At 41.4% G+C, this 23,133-nt stretch overlaps 1 long non-coding RNA gene across 1 annotated transcript; it reads right to left on the bottom strand.

Moving 5' to 3' along the window:
• Positions 1-509: 509 nt before the first annotated feature.
• LOC147016768 (uncharacterized) lies at positions 510-13,610 on the bottom strand. The gene is made up of 2 exons (XR_015049172.1): positions 12,950-13,610; positions 510-798 (listed from the first exon to the last, which is right to left on the bottom strand). It is a non-coding gene; the product is annotated as an uncharacterized LOC147016768 (long non-coding RNA).
• Between the last annotated feature and the right edge of the window lie 9,523 nt (positions 13,611-23,133).

Here is a 23,133-nt window from a genome sequence, read left to right as displayed (position 1 = left end):
TTAAAATAAGTACATATATCAAAGATTATAATGTTTTATGCAATTTTCTTTCCACATCAGACCACATCCAAATATGTTATACAATGCAAACAAATGTGTTAATGTAAGAGCAAAAATGATGCTGGAAATGATTGGGTCAATAAAACGGTTCACGGTGAAGAATAGGATTTGGGTAAAAATATTCAGCAATAAAGCAAATCCAAAGTGTGATGAGAAATGGAGTGGGCACACAAGGCAAACAACACAGCCATAGATCAAAGGCTGGATGTCTCGGTGCTGAGCGCACGTACCGCAGTGCGAGATGGAACTGCGGTGCTCGATGGGGAATAGGAGGCCGAGGTTAAGAACATGAAGCTAGCCATCGGGCGAAATGCAGCACAGAGGTGAAAAAGAACATGCCTTTGTTTGCATTAGAATGTACCACAAATGTTTGATTTCAAATTTAAATTAATAACAATGGATGTTTTATTTATTTGAATAAAATGTGTGTGTGTGTGTGTGTGTGTGTGTGTGTGTGTGTGTGTGTGTGTGTGTGTGTGTGTGTGTGTGTGTGTGTGTGTGTGTGTGTGTGTGTGTGTGTGTGTCAGTGAGTGCACTCATTCAAAGTTTGTTTGTCCAGAGCTTCCATGGAGGAATGAAAGTGGCCTTTCGCTGCGATGGTAATGATCGTAATGTCGACAAAGCTATGAAACTAAATAATTTCAAATACATATTGTTGAAAGGCTTTGTAAGTCGAGGCAAACGGTTTCTCAGGCTTCACATCTATCGAATGAACGACACATTGATGCCTCGCCCTACCTGCACAACACAGACAGGGTGACAGTTCATAGCTGGTCTGAGATTCAAACCCAGGCTGGACATATCAAAGTCGAGTGCACATACTGTATATGAGAGCTCGCACATGTGGACAGATGGAAAAGAGGGAAAAGGTGATGGTGGGAAAAGTGAATAGCAAAAAGAATAAAAGAAAGCAGAGGTGGTTATGGGGAAACGAATGAGGTGATGGTGGGCAGCACTCAGCATGCTGAATTTCATGTGAATTACATAATTAAAGAAAACCAAAAGATTCATCATTAAAAAAAATCATAATACACCATAAAAAACTAGAAGGGTACTCGGGAGAGCGCATACCACTGCCACGTAATGCCTGATCTACGAGAACATATTGAGCCTAATAGGTTTTTGAAATATCATTCTTTCTATCGTTTTTGGCCCTATCTCTCAATGGTGAAGAATCACTTGAAAAATTATCAGATCCGGATCCGGATTCTGATCTTCACCAAAATTGAAGCAATTCTTCCTTGTCACATGCTCAACATGTTCACCAAGCTTCGTCTGAATCTGTCACAACTTTTTGAGATATCGTGCTATACATAATTTTTGGCCCGATCTCTCAATGGTGAAGAATCACTTTAAAAATTCCAGTATTCGGATCCGGATCTTCACCAAAATCTAATCAGTTCGTCCTTGTCACACACACTAACCTGTCCACAAAATTTCATTCAGATCCATCAACAACTTTTTGAGATATCCTGCACAAAAACAAATGAACAGACAAACAAAAAATGAAAAATCACTCATGGAGTAACAACTTGGCAAAACAGCAGAAAGTAGAATGGCACTCGATAGAGCACACACCTCTGCCAGGTGGAGAAGTTTACGTTTTGGTTCCCACTGATGAGCTCGATCCTAACCAAAACCCAATCCGCTTGTTCTTGTCTCCTATTCAACTCATCTATCTTGTTTTGTCCTCATTCGTCCACAACTTTTTGAGATATAGTGATATATTTAGTTTTTCTCAATATCTATCAATTTTAGAAATTTTGCCTGTGTTGACCATTTGACCTTAAAATTAAATGGTAGTTGAATTCAGCGACCTGACCTAAAAATGCTCTTCAAATTTCTCGTCAATCGGATGAAAATTGAGGATTTTATAAAAATTCCCCCAAATTGGCCTTTTGGCCTATTTTGACCTTTTGGCCTATGCTTACCTCAAAATTTATAGGTGGTTGAATTCAGTGACCTGATATATATGCAAATGCTCTTCAAATTTCAACTTGACTGAAACTTAATTGGATGAAAATGGAGGATTTTAGAAAATTGGCCAATGTTGACCTTTTGGTCTATGTTTACATTTTTGCCAATGACAACTGCAAAAATAATAGGTGGTTGAATTCAGTGACCTGATATGTAAATTATTTTCAAATTTCAACTCAATCGGATGAAAATTGAGGATTTAGAAAATTTGGCCCAAATTAACCTTTTGGCATAAGTTTCCCTCAAAATTAATAGGTGTTTGAATTCAGTGACCGGACATGAAAATGTATTTCAAATTTCATGTCAATTGGATGAAAATTGAGGATTTTAGGAAATTTGGCCCAAACTGGCCGATGTCAACCTTTTGGCCTATGTTTACCTCAAAATTAGTTGGTGATTGAATTCAGTGACCTGATATGCAAATGTTCTTTAAATTTCAAGTTAATTGGATTAAAATTGAGGATTTTAGAAATTTGGCCTATGTTGACCTTTTGGTCTATGTTTATTTCAAAAATTAGTCAGTGGTTGAATTTGGTGACCTGATTATGCAAATGATCTTCAAATTTCAAGTAAATCAGATGAAAATTGACAATTTTAGAAACAATCTATAAATTTGGCTTGTTTTGGGTTGACCTTATGGCCTATGTTGACCTTTTAACCTAATGTAACCTCAAACGTAAGAGGTGTTTGACTTCAATGACCTGATATGCAAATCGTGTTGAAATTTCAAGTCAATCAGAAGAAATTTGAGGATTTTAGAAAATTTGGCTCAAATTGGCCTTTTGGCCTCTGTAGACCTTTTCCGTAGACCGAATTTTACAAAACTTCAATGCGTGTCCGTTGCAGGGTCAGTGACATTAATCTCTGAAAATTTTAGAGGGATCGGTTGAGCAATTTGGGTTTGAGGCGAACGGACAGACAAACAAACACAAACAAACAAATGGAGGCGATCAACATACTTGTCAAAAAAAGGAAAAAAAAATGCCAAGTAATAAACAGACAGAAAGGGGTGAAAACATAACCTCCATCACGTTTGGTGGCAGGTCAGGTCAGGTATGGGAGCATGTGCCAGAACAGTGCGTCGCTGCGTCCACTTTCTGCCGGTACTCCAGGGGCCTCCGTCTGGCCATCGCCCAGGCAGATGCCAGGCCCATCCCCATCTCCTTGAGATGATGGTCAACCTGCTGCAACTGGCCCACTGGCCTCCTCCACTCATGAGACTCCCTCGCTGAGAGAATCTGGTGAGCAGGATGAGCGTCAGGAAAACGAGCCACATGTCCATACAGCCGCAACTGACGCTCACGGACTATGCAGGTAACAAATCTCATTTGAGTCTCTCTCAGCACCCGTTCGTTGGAAACAAAGTCTGACCAGCGATAGCCAATGATTCTCGGAAGAGACCTGGTACCAATTGGAATTAAGTCTGTCTTAGATCCCTGGTCAGAGTCCAAGACTAACATCCATAGAGGAAGACTGGGAGCACCAAGGACCTGAAGACTCGGACTTTCGTCCTCCTGCACAGATCCCGGCATCGCCACACCCCATGATCCAATGAATCCATAACTCCCCAGGCCCGACCCAGACGTCTATTGACCTCTGACTCACAGCCAGCAGAAACATGAATATCACTGCCAAGGTAAGTGAATCTCTCCATGACCTCAACATCCTCACCACAAACAGACACAGACAGGACAGCAGCATCCAAGATGTCACCGAAAGCCTGGATCTTAGTTTTGACCCAAGAAACCCGTAATCCCAACAGCTCTGACTCCTCATTCAGCACCTCGAGGGCCCCCGAAAGGATATCTAAAGTCTCCGCAAAGATGACTGCATCATCTGCAAAATCAAGGTCCGAGATCTTGCCATTCCCAAACGATGCGCCGCAGCTTGATCTCTCCGAAATCCTCCCTCAATCTCAACATAGGCTGCAAGCAGCCCCTGCCGAAACTCTCGTCTGCGTTCGGTGAGGACACGAAGAGCAAGGATACAGTCAATCGTTGACCTCTTTGGTGTAAAGCCTGACTGCTCTGGACGCTGGTGCTCAAGCAAATGGTGGCGAACCCTATCAATAATTATCTGAGCAAAGATCTTGCCCGGCACTGAGAGCAGCGTCACCCCTCGGTAGTTGTCGCAGTCTTGGCGATCACCCTTCCCTTTCCAGAGAGGAACAACAAGGCCCCTCTTCCAATCAGTTGGGATGATGCCTGTGTTCCAGGCAGAGCATAAAACTGCATGCAACGACACGAGTGGAGCATTTCCACCAGCCTTGAGAAGTTCAGCATGGATGCCACAGATCCCTGGAGCTTTGCCCCATTTCAACTGGTTCACCGCAGCCCGTGTTTCCACAAGCGAAGGTGGACCACAGTTGATTCGAGGGTCAGCAACAGGGATTGTAACACCCTTGATGTCCAACTCGACAGCTGGGGGATCAGCCTGGTACAACCACTCAAAGTAACCGGCCCAGCGGGCGTTCACTTCAGACTCCTCTGTCAAGAGCCCACCACTCTCTGCTCTAACTGCAGTGCTCCGAGGGATGGGCTTGGATGAACGCAATGCACGAATTCCCCTGTAAGCGGGACGAGAATCACCTGCCCACAGGTGATGCTCTACCCCCTCACAGATTCCTCGCACATAGGCCTCCTTGTCCACCCTCAGTGCACGTACAGTTTTATGCCTCAGCTCCCTGAACAGCTCAGCTCTGCCATTCTGCCTGGCCCTGCGACTCTGGTCAATGGTATCCAGTGTCCCTTGAGAGACAAAATTCTTCTTTGCCCTGCGGTGAGTTCCAAGACATCCACCGGCAACATCAAGGATGGTGGTCTTGAAGGCACTCCACAACTCTTCAGGACCCCCCAAAGCACCCAGACCCCCCAAGTGTCCACTCAGCCTGTTCGCAAACTCCTCAGCTACTCTCTCATCCCTGAGCTTGCCAACATCCAGCCTAGGCTAGGATGGTACCATTCTCCAGGATTTAGGGTGCAGCTTTAGAGTTGCTACAACTAGCCGGTGGTCAGTATTGAGGAACTGAGCACTCCGGTAGACCCTGCAGTTCTGGGTCATCCTCCAACGACCGTCAATGAGGACATGGTCAATCTCCTTTGCCACACCACCATCGTTGGAATACCAAGTCCAGCGATGAGCTTGTGGGTGCCGAAACCATGAACCAGCCACCCTAAGTCCATGACTTCTTGCAAAGTCAAGGAACTTAGTGCTATTCTGGTTCAAAGTTCCTGACCCATTGGGACCAACACACACCTCATAACCATCCCTATCAGTTCCAGTCGATGCATTGAAATCCCCCAAGACTAGAAGTATATCTCGTCTGGGGCACTGATCAACCACAGACTCGAGCGTGGCGTAGAATGCATCCTTCACGGCGAGATCACTCGCCTTAGTCGGAGCATAAACAGAGACCAGGGAAATGACACCTAAGGAGTGACGAATCCTTAATCTCATAATACGCTCGTTGACCGGTGTTACCTCAATTATCATTGGGGTCAGCTTATTGGACACAGCTACAGCAACTCCCTGGGTATGGTAACCATCAGAGCGACCAGACCAATAGTAGGTGTAACCACCCACCATTATCTCGCCGCAATCCGGTCTCCGAACCTCAGAGAGAGCTGCAATCCCGATGTCCAAACGCTTGAGCTCAGATGATAACAGAGACAGGTGATCATCCTCTCTTAGGGATAGGACATTCCAGGCACCCACCTGAAGGGACCGCCTTAGGTTAACCCAAGGAGACCGCCGTCTGGTGGATAACACCTCAGCACCACTCCGACACACTCTCCCGCAATCTGACCCAGGGATGTTACCCCGTGGTTTCCCTCCTATCATCAAAGATTTGGGGTCCCGAAGGCTTTGCCCCAATCCCGTCATCCGGTGAGCTGCTCTGCGAAGGGAAGCGGCAGAGGAGGTACTCCCACGGCGTGGGTTTTCAGATTTTTTTGCGTTTGTGTGTTTTGCAGAATGAAGGGTTTTACGGTGGCCGGAGTGCAAATCCTGCCACCAACCTCCTAATAAAAAAGTAACCCGACTGCAGGAGGCCGTCCGCAGACACAGATGGGCACTAGATATGGATGGCCGTTGGCTCACAAGGAGCTCCTCCGCCCTTTGAGAGGTTTTGTTTTTAATCCTGCTGGGTGTCCATATCCAAACACCCTCCTCACCAGAAAACCTGCTGGGGGAGACGGTTTAGTCGCCGACAACCCGACCATGGAACAGGTTAGTACAGGTTTACATGGTACCTGTAGCAGGTCACAGATCTAACCTGACCTGACATAGCAGAGGTTTCAAGCAGAACATATTCAGTGGCAGAGGTAATAAAAAACATGACAATAAAAATACCATGAGTTACATAATATAGATAATGAAACAAACAATTTTCCTTAACAATACAAAGATGTTTCAAAGGAATAAGCATTATAGAAGCTTAAATATAGTGAGATAAAATACTCAAACTCCTGGGTCACACTCTCAGCCATGATCCTTCTTGGACTAACCACACGTCTAAGTTAGCTTCAATAGCCAATCACCGACTGGGCATCCTCCATTATGCAAATTCCTTCCTTGGCACACCTGAACTCCTATCCACATACAAGGCCTTCATCCTCAGTTTGGAATGCTGCTCTCCTTTCTTGGCTGGTTCTCCTGCCTCACATATTGCTCTGCTTGATGCCATGAAAACCAAGGCCTTCAAGATCATTGGACTGTCCTGCGATGAAGCTGAGTCTATGGGCTGATCACTCTCACATTGCAGACAGGTCAGTTGGTTTCCTTATATTCTACCGCCTCCTTTCTGGTATTGCACCCTCTGCTCTTTCCATGCTTTGCACTCTCTGTTCTAATCCCCACCTTCCTCAAGGTTTTTGCAGGGCACACATGGTCCACCAGCAACCCTCTTCTGGTGAAACTCACAAAATCCAGAATCACTGCTCACCTCCACTTATTCATTATTCTTTTTTCCCACCTGTGGAACCAACTTCCACATTCTCTGACATAATTCTTCCCTCCAGGTCTTCACGACAGCTGTTCACCACCATTTCAGATCATCCCCCATCCAAAACCATGATATTTTTTACCCCCGTTAAACCTCTCCAAGCCCACTTTTTCAAAGTTTCCAGTTTTGCTTTCCTGATAGTTTGCTTCTACAGCAATATTGTCCACCCCACATGTCTTGCCCTACCTCTCATTCTTCCTGACTATTTGTCCAAGTGTCTCTATTTTGTCCCTCAACCCTGCTGCTGGTGCGTTTTTTTTTTGTATACCTTGGTCGAGGCTCGTATGAGAGCTAACACACAACTCACAGCAAGGAGGCATGAGACAAGAGGGGCGGGAGTGGAAGGGACAAAACAGTGGGGAACAGACACATTAGGTGAACTGTGGAAGGGAGAGGGATGGGGATGGGACGGGGAACATGGCGAAGAGAAGATGGACATTTCAGGGACTTTCAGGAAGAAAAGCAGGAGAAATGAAGGAAGTGGGCTTGGGTGGATTATCGGGGGTAGAAAAGATCGAGGATTTGGATGGGGGAAGATAAGAGGTGGTGGTGAACAGCTGTTTTGAAAGCCTGGAGGGAAGAATGGGAAAGAATAGAGTGAGGAAGTTTATTCCAAAGGTGGGAAAAAAGAGGAATGAAAGAGTGAAGATGAGCAGTGATTCGTGATTTTGGTAGTTTTACCAGAAGGGGGTTGTTGGCGGACCTTGAGCACCCTGTGGAAATGTGGTGGGGACAAATCGCAGAGAGAGCAGGGGGGGCAAGGCTGGAGAGGAGTCGGTAGAAGACAGAAAGACCACCGACCAACCTGCGGTCATTGAGTGAGAGGCCCAAAGACTCAGCTTCATTGCGGGAGATGCCGATGATCTTAAATGCCCTGGTTTCGACAGCGTGAAGCCGAGAAAGGTGGGAGGCAGGAGCACCAGCCCAGAGGGGAGAGCAGTACTCCATCAGGCTACGGACAAAAGCTTTGTAAGTGGTCAGGAGCTCAAGAGGGCCGAGGAAGGACTTACCACGACGGAGGATTCCCAGTCGGCGACTGGCTTTTGAGGCGAGGTTGGAAATGTGACTTTCCCAGGAAAGGTCATGGCAGATAGTGAGACCTAGAAGCTTGAAAGAAAAGACTTCTTCCAGAGGATTGTTGAGAAAGTGGATGGGGGGGGGTTTGTAAACGGTCCTTTCGAAGAGACATAGTGAGAGTGTGAGATTTCTCTGGATTGAAAGACATGTTCCACGTGTTGGACCAGTTTCTGATTTTATCCAGATCTGCAGTGAGCGAAGAAGCTGCTGCTTGCCGGTCTGAGGGATGTCAGATGGTACGGCAGAGGGTGGAGTCGTCGGCAAAGAGAAATAGAGGATTTTCCAGAGAGTCCGAGAGATCATTGATGAAAACCAGAAAAAGAACAGGGCCCAGAACGCTACCTTGAGGAACTCCAGCCTGCACAGGAAGAGGGGATGAAAGAACTCCATTTAGGGCCACACGTTGATTGCGACAGGAGAGGAAGTCTGCGAGCCATGAGTGGAGATGGCCTTGAATACCATGGGAAGAGAGTTTGGTGAGTAGGGCAGGGTGCCAGACTGCGTCAAAAGCACGTGATATGTCCAGGGATACGGCTCGGATTTCCTGTCTGGCATTGAGGACCTCCATCCATTGATGGGAGAGCAGAAGCAGCATATCCAGGGTAGAGTGACCTGTTCTGAAACCAAATTGATGATTGGAAATCAAGCCATTGGAGAAGAGGAAGGATTTCATGTCAGAAGCGATGATGGATTTCATCACCTTGCTGATGATTGGGAGAAGGCTGATTGGTCTGTAGTTACAGGGATCTGTTTTTGCACCTTTTTTATGCAGGGCAGTGATGTTAGCAGATTTCCAAGCAGATGGCAGATGACCTTGGGCAAATGAGAGGGTGAATAGAACAGAGAGAGGGTGAGCAAGAGCAGAAGAGAAGGCTTTGAGGACACGTGGGCTGATGCCGTCTGGACCGGTTGCAGAATCTGACTCGAGGTTTGAAAGCAAACTCTCCATCTTGTTAGGAGAAAAGGACACAGAGTTCAGGGACAGTTGGGTGCGACTGGGTGAAGTGGGTAGAGATAGTGATGGGTTTAGGACACAAGATTTAGCTGCAAACACTGAGTTTAGACATTCAGCTTTATCACGTGTGGAATCAGCAGTGCGGCCATTTGAGGTAAGGGAGGGGATGGAGGGGGAACATACACCAGAAACAGATTTGATTAAACGGCACCAGGATTTTGAGGAGGGAGAGAGGTTTGAGATGGAGATGGAGAGAGGGAGAGCGTTCCCCCCTGCCCCCACTTTTTCTGCTGTTCTTTTGTTCTATTACGTCCTGATCCCTTCTTTGTTCTTGTTCCTCCACGAGCCTCGACTTTGTATGCAAAAAAGATAACATATGTGAAGTTTGCTATTCGCACACTTTTCAATATTTTCGACGTGCCTACATCAAGTTCATCGATATAAAATGGAGCGAGTGTATGCGACTATGTATGTGTGTATATCTGCTCTTCACCCATTGACTGGACAGCAAAACTGACGTCACCCACAATTGTAACCTAAAATGCTTAACCTGAAGTACCCAGAGGACCCAAAAGACTGAAAAGACTCTGAAGATCCAGAAGACCGTTAAAGACCCAAAGATCCATAAAGACCCTGAAAACCAAAAAGACCCAAAATACCCTGAAGACCCAAAACACCCCAAAAGACCCAATATATCCGGATGACCCAAAATACCCAAAAGATCCTTAAATACCCCAAAGACCCAAAAGACCCCGAAAGATTCAAAATACCCCAAAGATCCAAAATACCTCATAATCCCAAAAGACCCTGAGGACCCAAATGACCCCGAGGATCCAAACAACCCTGAGGACCCAAAAAGACTGAAAACTCTGAAGATCCAGAATACCATTAAAGACCACAAAGACCCTTAAAGACCCAAAACACCGAAAAGACCCTGAAAGACCCCAAAACCTCAAAAGACTGAAAATGCCCCAAAAACCCAAAATACCTGAAAGACCCCAAAACCTCAAAAGACTGAAAATGCCCCAAAAACCCAAAATACCTAAAATATCCCGAATACCCAGAAGACCCTTTAAGACCCAAAAGACCCTGAGGAACTAAAACACCCAAAACACACAAAATACTCCAAGGACTGAGAAAACCTAAAATACCCAAATGACCCAGACAATGCAAGTAACGTTGAGGACCCCGAACACCCAAAACATCCAGAGGAACCAAAAGACCCAGGGTATCCAAAATACATTGAGAACCCAAAATACCAAGAGGACCCAAAAGACCCATGGAAATTCTGCATCATGTAAATTGTGACTTTGGGTCCACAAATCCCCTCTCCCCCCCTCTAAACACACACGCGCGCACACACACACACACACACACACACACACACACACACACACACACACACACACACACACACACACACACACACACACACACACACACACACACACACACACACACACACACACACACACACACACACACACACACACACACACACACACACACACACGTCCTCAACCCCCTTCTCAAATATGTCTCCTCTCTGCGACCCCCTCCAAGCACACCCAAACTCTGTGCTCTCTTCCCCTTTTCTTCAAATCCTTAAACCCCTCCCACCCCAATGTCCTCAACTCCTTCCCTACCCCCACAAAAGCCTCAAACCCCTCGATCCCAACTCTGCCCCCTCTCTGCCCTCCCTCCCCCCACCCACCTCTGTCATCCCCTCCCCTTTTCTTCTTCAAGTACTCAACTGCCCCAAACCCGAAGTGCTCAATCTCCCCCCTCACAACATCTCAATTTCCATCTTCGAACTCCATGCACCCCCACCTCTCACTCTCTGTCCTCCCCTCCCCATTTCTTCCCATTATTGACAACGTTACACAAAGATACAGGCAAATTTGGTGGATGAGGAGGCCATTCGGCCTATCATGCCTGCATTGTTCCTGTTCCCATTTATGTAAATAAATATGGAACGTTAAATTCACAATCATTTCCCTCTTTCTTCAGCTAATCCTTATGATAATTCATAGACCGGTGTTTGTGTGTTTGTCGCGCCACTCCTCCTACAATTGTGGGCCGATTACATCCAGACTTGCTACAGAGGATCAGCTTGACCACAATTAGTGTTTAGGGGTGCTGTTATATTTTCTGTTGGCCTTGGGGGGAAGGGGAGGGGAAGCAAATGTAGCACTGCTTCCAGGTGGGGGAGGGTATTACAAGTCTCCACCAATTACAGGACAGTATTCCTGTCCCCACATTGTCCAGTGCAGCGAGGTGTTTTGAATTGTAATCAGAAGGTATGTTTTTACTTCATGCAAGTAACCCGGTTATTATTATTATTATTATTATTATTATTATTATTATTATTATTATTATTATTATTATTATTATTTTGCCGACACAGAGCTGCAAGTTGCCTATACACCTCCCAAATAAAGGTACGCATCAGAATAACGTGTTGCATGATTGGAATAAGATCACACGTCGGGTGAGTACTCTGCTGGTCTTCAAAATATAGTTTACCTCTAGGCTGGTGCAGCTGCTTGTTTCTCTGGAAGCAATCAACACCAAGGCTCTCCTTGTTATTGGCATATCATGGCAGGATGCCGAGTCCCAAGACCTACTTGTCACTCACCACAGATAGGTTAGTGGACTCTTAGTTCACTTTTGCTTCATTTTGGCCTCACTCTTGCCCTCTCGTTTCTCCATCCTCTTTGACGCTGCCCAGTTTAGATGTGTTCTTGCAGATTCCTGCACTTGACTACCCTCCCAAATTTTAAGGGGAATTGTGCAGTCTGACCACAGCACTGTACTTTGGTTGCCATTACTGCTTCAAACCAGAAAACCCAATGCTTGCAATGAATATTTTATTTGTTTCTCCTGATGTAGTCCTACTTAATTTGACTGCACTTCACCATAACTTCCAGCTGCAAAACCACGACTCACTGTAAACCCATGAGAAGTGCCAAATCCATTGACAATGATTCGGCCTAAAACTTCTGCTGTACCTGATGGGATATCTGCATGCATTAACTGCGAATTCTCTGTTGAGTTAGCAACTCCTCTAACTCGTAGAATTAACTCCTTTTTTCAACAAGGAGAGGTTGTTCCAGATGCTCACAAAGCTGAATGATCTTGGTGTATATCATGCTATCATTGTATATTCACTGGATCTCTGATTTCTGGATTTCTGGTCAGCAATGTGTTTGCTATCAGGAAATTCTCTCTGATTTGGCATTTCTCAATCCCTCAAGTAACATGTTTTGGACTCATCACTACCTCCGCCACTGGAGGTGAAGGAGGTTATGTTTTCACCCCTTTCTGTCTGTTTGTCTGTTTGTATACAGGATATCTCAAAAAGTTGTGGGCGTATTTGGAAAAAAACTTGGTGGACTATTGGGTGTGTGACACGGAAGAATTGATTCAATTTTGGTGAAGATCCAGATTCGGATCAGAGTACGAGAATTATTTTAAGTGATTCTTCACCATTGAGAGATAGGGCCAAAAACTATGCATGAGCATGATATTTCAAAAATGTATTGGGCCAGATATGTTCTCTTGGATCAGGTATTGTGTTTTGTGGCAGAACTATGCCACTATCGAGTGCCTTACTAGTTTTTCTTGTGATGGTTAAAGATGCATTGCCGTCGGATGAACTGCATACGTTTAAGGAAGTTGATGACCAAACACAGGTTGAAATGTCATCAATCAAAGCAGCTTTCAAACACACAATTAACAGTGCATAGTCCTATTAAATGAAAGAGTACAAAAGGAACAACGTGAAATTGAACCCTGCAAAAATGCATTAAAATTAAGATGTCTTCCCAGCAAGATCCTAGTGCGGGCATTCGTCTTTCAAACCACTGGCAGAGTACCTTCCCTTCGGTCGATCTTGTTCCAAGCATGCAACACATTCTTCTGACGCATACCTTTGTTTGGGCGGTGTATAGGTAACTAATAGCTCTGTAAAGGCAAAAACAAAAAAAACCTTACATGCATGAAGCAAAAACATACCTTCGACTTATAATTCAAAACACCTCACTGCACTGGAAAACGTGGGGACAGGAATACTGCACTGCAAATGGTGGAGACTTGTAATACCCTCCCCCACCTGGAGGTGGCATTACATGATACACATTTACAGAGAGAATTTGTGTCACTTCCCCTCTCCCCAAGACCACTGGCAAAGATAAAAACACCCCCATACATTCATTGGGGTCATGCTGATCCTCTGGAGAAAGTCTTGATGGAATTGGCCCACAGCTGTAGGAGGAGTAACACGACAAACAAACACACAAACACCGGTCAGTGAATTAAAGTGAGGATAAGAGAATAAAGGCGGAAGTAATTGTGAATTTCACTTTCCATCTTTATTTACTTTTAACATTGTTCTAAACAAACGGGAACAGTGACAACGCAAGCATGATAGACCAAATGGCTTTCTCATGCGCTAAAGTTCCCTGTGTATATTTGTGTCATGTTGTGAAGAACATGAAGACATGGGGATGGGAAGACAGAGTTGGGGGTTTGGATGCATGGAGTTGGAAGAGGGAGATTGAGACGTTGGGGGGGGTGGGATTGGGGGATTTGCGGTTTGGGGCAGTTGAGTATTTGAAGAAGAAAGGGGAGTAGGGTGAATATACTGGTTCTAGCTCACTTTTCCCCATGTAAATGAATGGGGGATTTTCAGCGATTCCCTTTTTTTTTCCCTAAAAATAAACCCCCTTTTTATCCGTTTTTCCCTGCTATGCATGGGTTTGGCTTTTTGTGAGGCAATGTTTTATCGTTGGATGCCCTTCCTGGACGCCTCTTACAACACAGGGATATGGTACACCTATTCTAACCGGGGCATACACCGGCCCAGTATACTGGTACTCATTTCGCTGACCTCGGAAGGATGACAGGCTGAGTCAACCCCCTGGTGTTAATTCAGCAGCTGAGCGGGATTCGAACTCGGGACACTGGGATCCCAAGCCACCACCCTAACCACTAGGCCAACACCAGGCTTTGTATATATATATATATATATATATATATATATATATATATATATATATATATATATATATATATATATATATATATATAAATATATATATATATATATATATATATATATATATATATATATATATATATATATATAACCAGGCTATCCCAAGGTATATTTATTTGTCTCCCCTTTTAACCTGGAGGTTGATCAGCTCACTCATTGAACCTATAAAGATTTGTTCATTCTCAAATTCCTTCAATAGTTTAATTTTCTTTGCACAATAATCCCCATCTAAAATATTGACAAACAAAACATTTGAATCTTTATATTTTTTAAGATACCCCTTTTGTGCCATTACGAAATGATAAACTTCTCTTAATGATCTCATCTGACCACCGCCCGAGTTGCAAATCATTTTTGTGTATAAACCACGGCATAAAAAAAGTTTTGTTTCAAATGTTTTCAGTTAATGCCGTGAAAATGAGGAAGTGTTTTTTGACACGGTCGTGCTGTGTGGTTTTAGACAGTCATGCTGTGAAAAAATAGGAACTATTCTGTGAGACAAGGTCTCGTGTTTATATTTTATCTCAGAACACGAACTGAAAACATTTGAATCAAAACCATTTTAAGTATGTTTTGTAAATGATTCATACAATCGCCCAGTTATTTTCCAAGCTGTCATTTCCTGTGGCCGCACCCAATGCTTAGGGAATTTCCTCGTCGTTGCCTTATAAGTGATTCACCAGACAAAGTTTCTGCCAGACGGGATTTTCATTTTTACAACTGAGACATGGGCGATCTTTCTTCCGATGAAGACAAAAGCTTACTACAGAGTTGGTAAGTTTGTGTATGGTTTTCTCTTTGAACGATGAAGCAAATGATTATTAATTAAATCATGATAATTCTGATATATATATATATATATTTTTTCCCTGACAGGGCATTGGAAGAAATTGAGTTTACATATCACGATGTGGTTCATGAAATTAATACTCTTATTGAAGAGATCAATGATTTTAGAAGAGAATTGAAAGACATTTACAATGAGTGGCACGAAGTCTTATCACGTCCTCTCATCTCGAAGGAATTAAACCAATGGTGAGACACGTGTGTGTGTGTCTGTCTTTCTACCTACCTCTCTCTGCTCTTATTGAAGAGATCAATGATTTATAATGACTGGTCTCTGATCTCGAATGAATTAAACCAATGGTGAGACACGTGTGTGTGTGTGTCTATGTGTGCGTGTGTGCGTGTGTGTGTGTGTGTGTGTGTGTGTGTGTGTGTGTTGCTTTCCCTGTCTGTTTGTATCTCTCTCTGTCTGTCTCTTCATCTATACCCTTGACTTATTTTTTTTTTTTTCAGCACTATCACACAACATCAGCTGTTGAAGCAATCTTGTACAACACATGATTTTCTGGAGGTAAATGTTTCTGAATTATTATTAATATCACTCTCTCTTTAGAATGTCGTCTTATGTTGGTTGCATCATTAGTTTGGACGCGGTTTTGTCAGTACACTGGAATTCATTTTATTGACCTTGAAAGGATGACAGGCTGAGTCGGCCTCCTGGTGTGTTAATTCAGTGGTCAACGAGGCTGGTGTGTTAATTCAGTGGTCAACGAGGCTTGAACTTAGAACCAACAACAAGCTTACTCATATTACCATGTAATTATCGTTATAAAACCTAATTATTATCCACTTTTTGTTTCAAAACAGAATATGGTGTCTGAGTTTCGAAATCACAAGACATCTGAAGAAGATTGCTGGGAAAGATTATACATTCTCGCAAATGAATATTTAATATTTTCAATATTAATAAATTATATTTGTTTTGTATACAATTACTTGATTCTGAATTACAAGAAGAGGATCAAGACATGAACGAGAGGGAGGGGTTGGGGGTGGGGGGGAGGGGGGTAGGTGCGCTCCCCCAATGACCCATCACCCCCTCATCCCATCCCTCCCCTCCCCATGTGTGTGTGTGGGGAAGGGTGGGGGTGGGATGAGGGAGGTGGTGGGTCAAAGGTGGGGGCGCACAGGGGGGATGAGGGGGTGGGGCTTGTGTGGGAGGGGCTTGTGTGGGAGGGGTTTATGTGGGTGGAGCTTGTGTGGGTGGGGCTTGTGTGGGTGGGGTTTATGTGGGTGGAGCTTGTGTGGGAGGGGTTTATGTGGACAGGGTTTATGTGTGTGGAGTTTTTGTGTGGAGCTTGTGTAGACAGGGCTTATGTGGCACCGGTTTATGTGGGCAGGGTTTATGTGGACAGGGTTTATGTGGCCGGAGCTTGTGTGGGCAGGGTTTATGTGGGCAGGGGTTTATGTGGGGGGAGCTTATGTGGGAGGGGTGAATGTGGATGAGGCTTATGTGGATGAGGTTTGTGTGGATCAATGGATGGGTGGAGAGATGGGTGGATGGGTGGATGAGTGGAGCTTGTGTGGATGGGTGGATAATTTTTTAATTAAATAAACATGTTGTGTGTGGGGAACTAATTAACTAATCACTAATCATGTGAATATGATGAATATGGGTGGAGCATGTGTGGGGTTTGTGTGTGTGGAGCTTGTGTGGGGTGGAGTTTTTGTGTGTGTGGGGTTTGTGTGGAGCTTGTGTGGGTGGGGCTTGTGTGGGCGGAGTCAAAAAGGGGCGGAGTCAAAAAATTTCAATTTATTGGAGCTTGTGAGGGGTTTGTGTGTGGTGGGGTTTGTGTGGGGTTTGTGTGGGCGGGGCTTGTGTGGGCAGGGTTTGTGTGGGTGGAGTTAAAAAGGGGCGGAGTCAAAAAAATTCAATTTATTGGAGCTTGTGAGGGGTTTGTGTGTGTGGAGCTTGTGTGGGGTGGAGTTTTTGTGTGTGTGGGGTGTGTGTGGAGCTTGTGTGGGTGGGGCTTGTGTGGGCGGAGTCAAAAAGGGGCGGAGTCAAAAAATTTCAATTTATTGGAGCTTGTGAGGGGTTTGTGTGTGGTGGGGTTTGTGTGGGTGGGGCTTGTGTGGGCGGGGTTTGTGTGGGTGGAGTTAAAAAGGGGCGGAGTCAAAAAATTTCAATTTATCTTTGTCTTTTGTAATTCCTGTGAATAAAATGAACCTAAAATCTCTTCCCCTTCCAAATCATATATTTTATAAGTCCAAGGAACCGTATCTATTACATCAACAATTTAAAAAAGTTCTTTCGTCCATCGTTCAGTAAAACCTTTTTCAAAATGAGATTTCCACCTATATATTCTTACGATATCACCAACTTTGAACTTAGGTTTTCTGACATTAATCTCTTTTTCATATTTTAATTTTGTAAATGTTTCTGATGGTTTCATATTTGTTGACGTGTGAATCGTGTCATTATACTTATCCACAATATCCTGAATAAAAGATGACCATTGTTGTGAACCGAGTTGTGTGAATTTTTTATATAGTCTCTCTTTTAAGGTACGATTAAAACGTTCAACAACAACTGCCTTCCCTTCATTAAAGGTACTGTATAATGTAATACTGTCATTTTTTTAGAAAATTCATAAATGTCTTGTTATAAAACTCTCTACCCTCATCAGTCCACAATTTTTTAGGTTTTCTCTTACTTTTATTAAATATCTGTTGAAAAGCTAACATAAGAGTATTACCTGTTTTGTTTTTTAAAGGGACAACCCACGCATATCTACTCCTCAAATCAATAACGGTTAAAGCATACTTGTACCCCTTATCATTATTGAGTTCAATCAAATCAGCAGACCAGATATAATCTACTTCTTTGGAATAAACTTTCCTTCTCTGAAACTTTGTGAATATTGGTTTATGTAATTCATCAGCTAATTGCTCTTCAGTCTTAATGGCATCATTAGAGCCTATAAGTTTTTGAATTTCCAAGCCCAAGTTTCAATTTAGCACTGATCATCTTCTTCACAATGAACCGATCAACTTTTTCTCTCAAGGTTGGATTTTGTATCAGAGACAAATTATACAACATTTCTCTATCGGCTTCATGCTTTTCTTCCAACGTTGTGGTATTCCCATAATCAATATCGTGTCTCATGCACACTTCATCAACTCTATTGATAGGCTGACTCCAGGATTTAGGATTCTCTGCCTCATCTAATCTTTTATCCAAGTTTGTACCTGGACCACAGAAAGAATACCCTGGAAGATGTAATTCCCCTGGTATTCCAGTAGTTGTAAATTTACTTCCTGATAAAAACTTTTGTATATCTCCTCCGAGTTTGTGTTTGGAGATAAATTGATTTTTTTTTGAACCACACACCGAACATATACCTTTTTGTATAACCCTGTTATTTTTACTTTTAATATATGAAATATTTTTAGTATTAGTTTTCTTTTTACATTTGAGACAATAACTCATTTATTTATGTGAAAAAGTCCTGCAGAGTGCAAAAACCTTTTTAGTTTCCAACATGCACATTTGAATCTTAATTTTTAAAACATAAAGAATCCTAAGAAATGCCTTCACTCTCTCCTCCATTTATTTAAGAAAAAAACTTGAATTAAAATGAATAGCTTGACGATGTCAATAGTCTTGAAGAAAATATTGCCAATAGACTTGTTAATTCCTTGTTTTCCTCCTCGGTGGGTTGAGTTATTTTCTGTAATACCACCAATCTTTTTTGAATCTCACTGGTTTCCATATTTTGATATTTATTTTGTCTCGCTCTTTCCTCCCTCTCTCTCTTCTCTCTTTCCTCCCTCTCTCTCTTCTCTCTTTCCTCCCTCTCTCTTCTCTCTCTTCTCCTTTTCCTCCTCTTTCTTCTCCCTCTCCTCCCTCTCTCTCTTCTCCTTTTCCTCCTCTTCACTCTCTTCTTCAACTCCTTCCTCATCCCTTACTATCGTTGAATCGCTTACACCCCATAGAATATTATACATATATTCATCAGGATTTCTTGTTATTCCTGCATCGAAAATAATTTTTTTTACAACAGGAAACCAATAAAATTTCTTTTGAATTTCTAAAAGAGCCTTACCTTTTCTTAACTTTATAATTTTTTCATTATTTAACATTGTAATTAAATCTAAAGTTGTCGGTTTATCAACATCAGCATAATGCCAATCTTTTATTGAAAATACGTCATTCTTATGTTGTAGAACATATTTATTAAAATACCGAATACCCTTTTCTTGAAGGTATGCTTGGACACAGAAATGATAATTTTCTTGAAGCCTTCTTGCTGTCATTTATGTATTAGAAATATATGTTAGAATAATATTATGGCACGAAACACCTCCCCATCTTCCCATAGTTAAATCATTTTGTATTTCCTTACTTATTATATATAATCCTGTTTTTTCTGTTTTCATTAGATAAACAAGGGCAAAACCATTATTATATTTACCCTTATTAAATTCTTTTATTTGTTGTTTACTAATCGTGGACCCACAAAACTCATTCTCGATACCAAGTGGATAATATTCTTCCTTACGAGACTGATTTAATTGTTCCAGGTCTTCGAGGTTAATTTTAAATGACCAATTATACCCTAAATCATTCATATCATACCCCCATTGTTCTATTCTCATACAAACGATACGCCCTTCTTTATAAAAATTTATTTTAATTCGAACTGTGAATTCTGTATGACCTGGAGATAATATCAACACTTCTGTATCTTTGGAATACACAGCCGTTTTATTTAAGGATATATATTGTGATAAATCGCTTAATCTCACCAAGTCATTCGCGTCAGTCGGGCTTGGATAATTTTTTAATTTAAAAGCATTTTTCATGTTAATATTTTTGGTTATATTATATTTATGTCGTTCAGCCTGTGCCTTTGTGTAATAATTTGATAAATCAATATCCAGTTCTTGAGATACACCAAAGATAGAACCATCTTTACCAACATGTCATTTATATTAGATTAAAAATAATATCATAAAATTTTTTATTTTTGTTGAGTTGAAATAACACATATAGACATAATTGACCACAACACTTGGAATTTAATTCTTGGACTTGAAATGTTTGATAAACACCATTCTGTAAGAATTTTATAACTTCAACAGGTGGTGGAAGGCCAAAACTATCAAAATAATATTTGTCTTGACTATTAAAAATACAAACCCAATGAGAACCGTTCCCATTATTATCTTCTAAGTTCATAATAATATTCTTTGTATGTTTCGGCACATTTGTTAATTCATCTCTCATACAAATAACCACATTATGAATTTTTAATTTCTTACAATATTTGACAAGTTGTAAATTTGATGTTGTATTCTTTCCAAATTTTTCCAACCACTCATCAATGCTCATTTATTTATTAGAAAAATATAATCCATTACCTCTTTTCGTTAATTTTACACCTGCTTGTGCTATAGAAGAAAGCATATCTCCAACTAGCAATCTCGCTTTATCAGGCAGACCTTCAAGTTTTTCAGCAAAATCTACAATTACGCCACTTCCACTAATTTGTTTCTCCAACTCTTTGTTATGTCTTTCCAATTCTTTTTGAGCCTGGAGTTGAGCCTTCCTTTCGTTGGCAGTTTTCACCGCTGTTGAAATACCACCCGTCAATGCTCCAACCGCACTTAAACCAGCAAATAAAGTAATTAGAAATGGGAGAAATCCTCCACTCGTCTCTCTTATTGAATATTTTTTCAACATTGGTTTTGTCATTTTAATTTTAAGTTTGCCAGTGTCATTCAAGATTTTAACCTGTTCTCTTGTGAGCAAAACATCAATTCTTACTGCTCCTTTTCTCTGAATTGTATTAACGTTAATCGTACAAGGCTTTTGATTTTGAACACAAGATGATAGTTTATGAAGATTGATTTGATTAACATATACCCCAGTTGGTACTTTGCCACTCATTTATTTAACAAAAAATTATGTGAGACTAATCATCACACCATTATCTGTATTAATCTGCAATTCTGTTTCTTCCAAAAGCAAACAATATGTATCAACTTCTTCACTCTCTCCTCTTTCAATGTATAGTGAAGTATCCACTCGATTAGACTTTATAGTTTCCTTTTGCGCGCTCAGGTCAAACGCATAGATTGTATACAAACTTTTAAATGCTGTCATATCCAAAATAGGTTCTTTATTTCCATTACTTTCACACACCTTTTGGTAAGACTTGTATGCTTCAGCAAAATCATTTTTTTCCCAATTAATTTCCAATCTATCTTGTGGATAAAATGTTCCATCTAGAGAAACGCGAAGTTGTTTCACCTTAGCATTATCACTCAATGCATTATTCTTATCAGTCGCAGTATCACCATCTGGCTTTTTAAAAATGATCCACAGATATCGTGGCTTTCCTTCCAGAACACCCAAATTCCACGTGTAAGTAGTTTGATTGAGTTTAACGTGTTGACATCTTGTTTTGAGGTATGATACACTGAGTGGTTTCTTTGAGTTAAGTCTTCGATTCAACATCTCTTCTGTTTTAAGATTCGGAGTATATTCACTGATATACCAACTCATCTCCTCAATTACAAATTTATTCTGTTCACCAAAAGCACTACCAACACCAAAAAGCAATCGATTTTCATTATCATTCCTCTGGCGTTGAAATCTAATTTTAAGACCATACAGAACTTTATCATGATCACAAAATCCAAATATACCTTTAAGAGGAACCGCCACAGTAAAACTATTTTCTGCTTTTGTATCATCATTATACGCTCCTTTCCTTTGAATATATCCAGGGTCTGTGTTTGTTCCCGTTGACATATCAGGAATAAAACCTTCGACAGACCCCTTTCCCATTCTATCACTGAATGTATAGAGTGTAAATTTTATCATTTCATATACAGCAGAGACATAATCAACCGCTTCAACTTCTTGTGTTCCAATATACAAACGCACACTATCAAACATTTTCCAGAAGAAATCATTTACAAGTGTAGCATTTGTGTTATTCCCAGCTTTAGTGAATTTAAATTTACACAACAAGAAACTTTCGGAGAGATTCAAATAGGTTTGTTGATTATTTATTTCAAAACTTTTTGTACCATTCGTATTCCAGTCTGTTCCAGTTATTGCATTTACCTTGAAGTAATCTTCTTTTTTAGTGGAGTTTGAGATAATAATAGAATCATCCAAATCATAGATACTATCAATTGCTTCCATACTTGTATTTATTTAGGAAAAAAGATGTTAAAACTTTTGAAACCCTGATCCAAGTATTTGAGTTATTTTCTGTCATTCTTGGGGGGACAACTGAGTTTTGCCTTTCTTAATTTCTTTTATTGCTTGTAATTTATGAGATTCCTTCTGAGCATCTTTTATACTCTTTACAGCACCTGCTACATTTCCCACAGCAGAAGCAGTTGAACCAATTAGATCTTTATGTTTAAGAATAGTTGAACCAATACCCATGAGAGTATCAATTATCCCATCTCCTCTAAATTGATGTCCAACACCCCTTTGTCTCTGAGGTTTATAGTATCCTCTACCAAGATACATACCTTCACCCTTGTAGTATGGGGAAAGGAACATCCCATCCCCTGTAATTATTTTATATCTTCCCAACTCGTGTTTCCTCACAATAACCATCGTATTTATTTATTGGAAAACTTCACGTAGGTGAATTCTGATGGATATAACTTCTCCATTAAAAGAAATCACACGATTATCTTGGTCGGTTATCCTAAAATTTACTCTGTGTATGGTTTTTCCTGACACAGGTAGATAAACCAAATTTTTGGGTTCCATATTGAATTTATAACCAATTGGGGTTGAGTATGCGCTGAATGAAAATATTGTATTTGTTTTTTTTTCCATCATTATAAGCACCATCAATCAAATCACAGTGAATTAACACCGAATTTATTCCTGAGGATATTTGAATGGCATTATCACTGTAAAAAGTCCCATTAGTTTCAATCTTTTTTGAGGAGAAACCCAATAACTCTCTAAATGAATTATCAATTGTGAAATCAACCTTGTAGTTATTTCTAACTTTAATCGTTGATTTTGAAGTATGTTTTTGAATGTTTATAACGATATTTTTTGGTTCATCACCCTGTTCTTTCATAAGACGAGCAATTTCGGAAGATATTTGAGAAATCTCATATGCTCCGGGTGAGACTGTTATCGTTTTGTATCCACTTCCGGGATTATAACTA

Source organism: Eptatretus burgeri, chromosome 11 (assembly GCF_056783735.1).
Source record: "Eptatretus burgeri isolate ZD-2024b chromosome 11, Ebu_testis_v1, whole genome shotgun sequence".
NCBI classification, from domain to species: Eukaryota; Metazoa; Chordata; class Myxini; order Myxiniformes; family Myxinidae; genus Eptatretus; species Eptatretus burgeri.
Note: the sequence above shows the minus strand (reverse complement) of the source record. Positions and strands in the feature narration are given on the sequence as shown.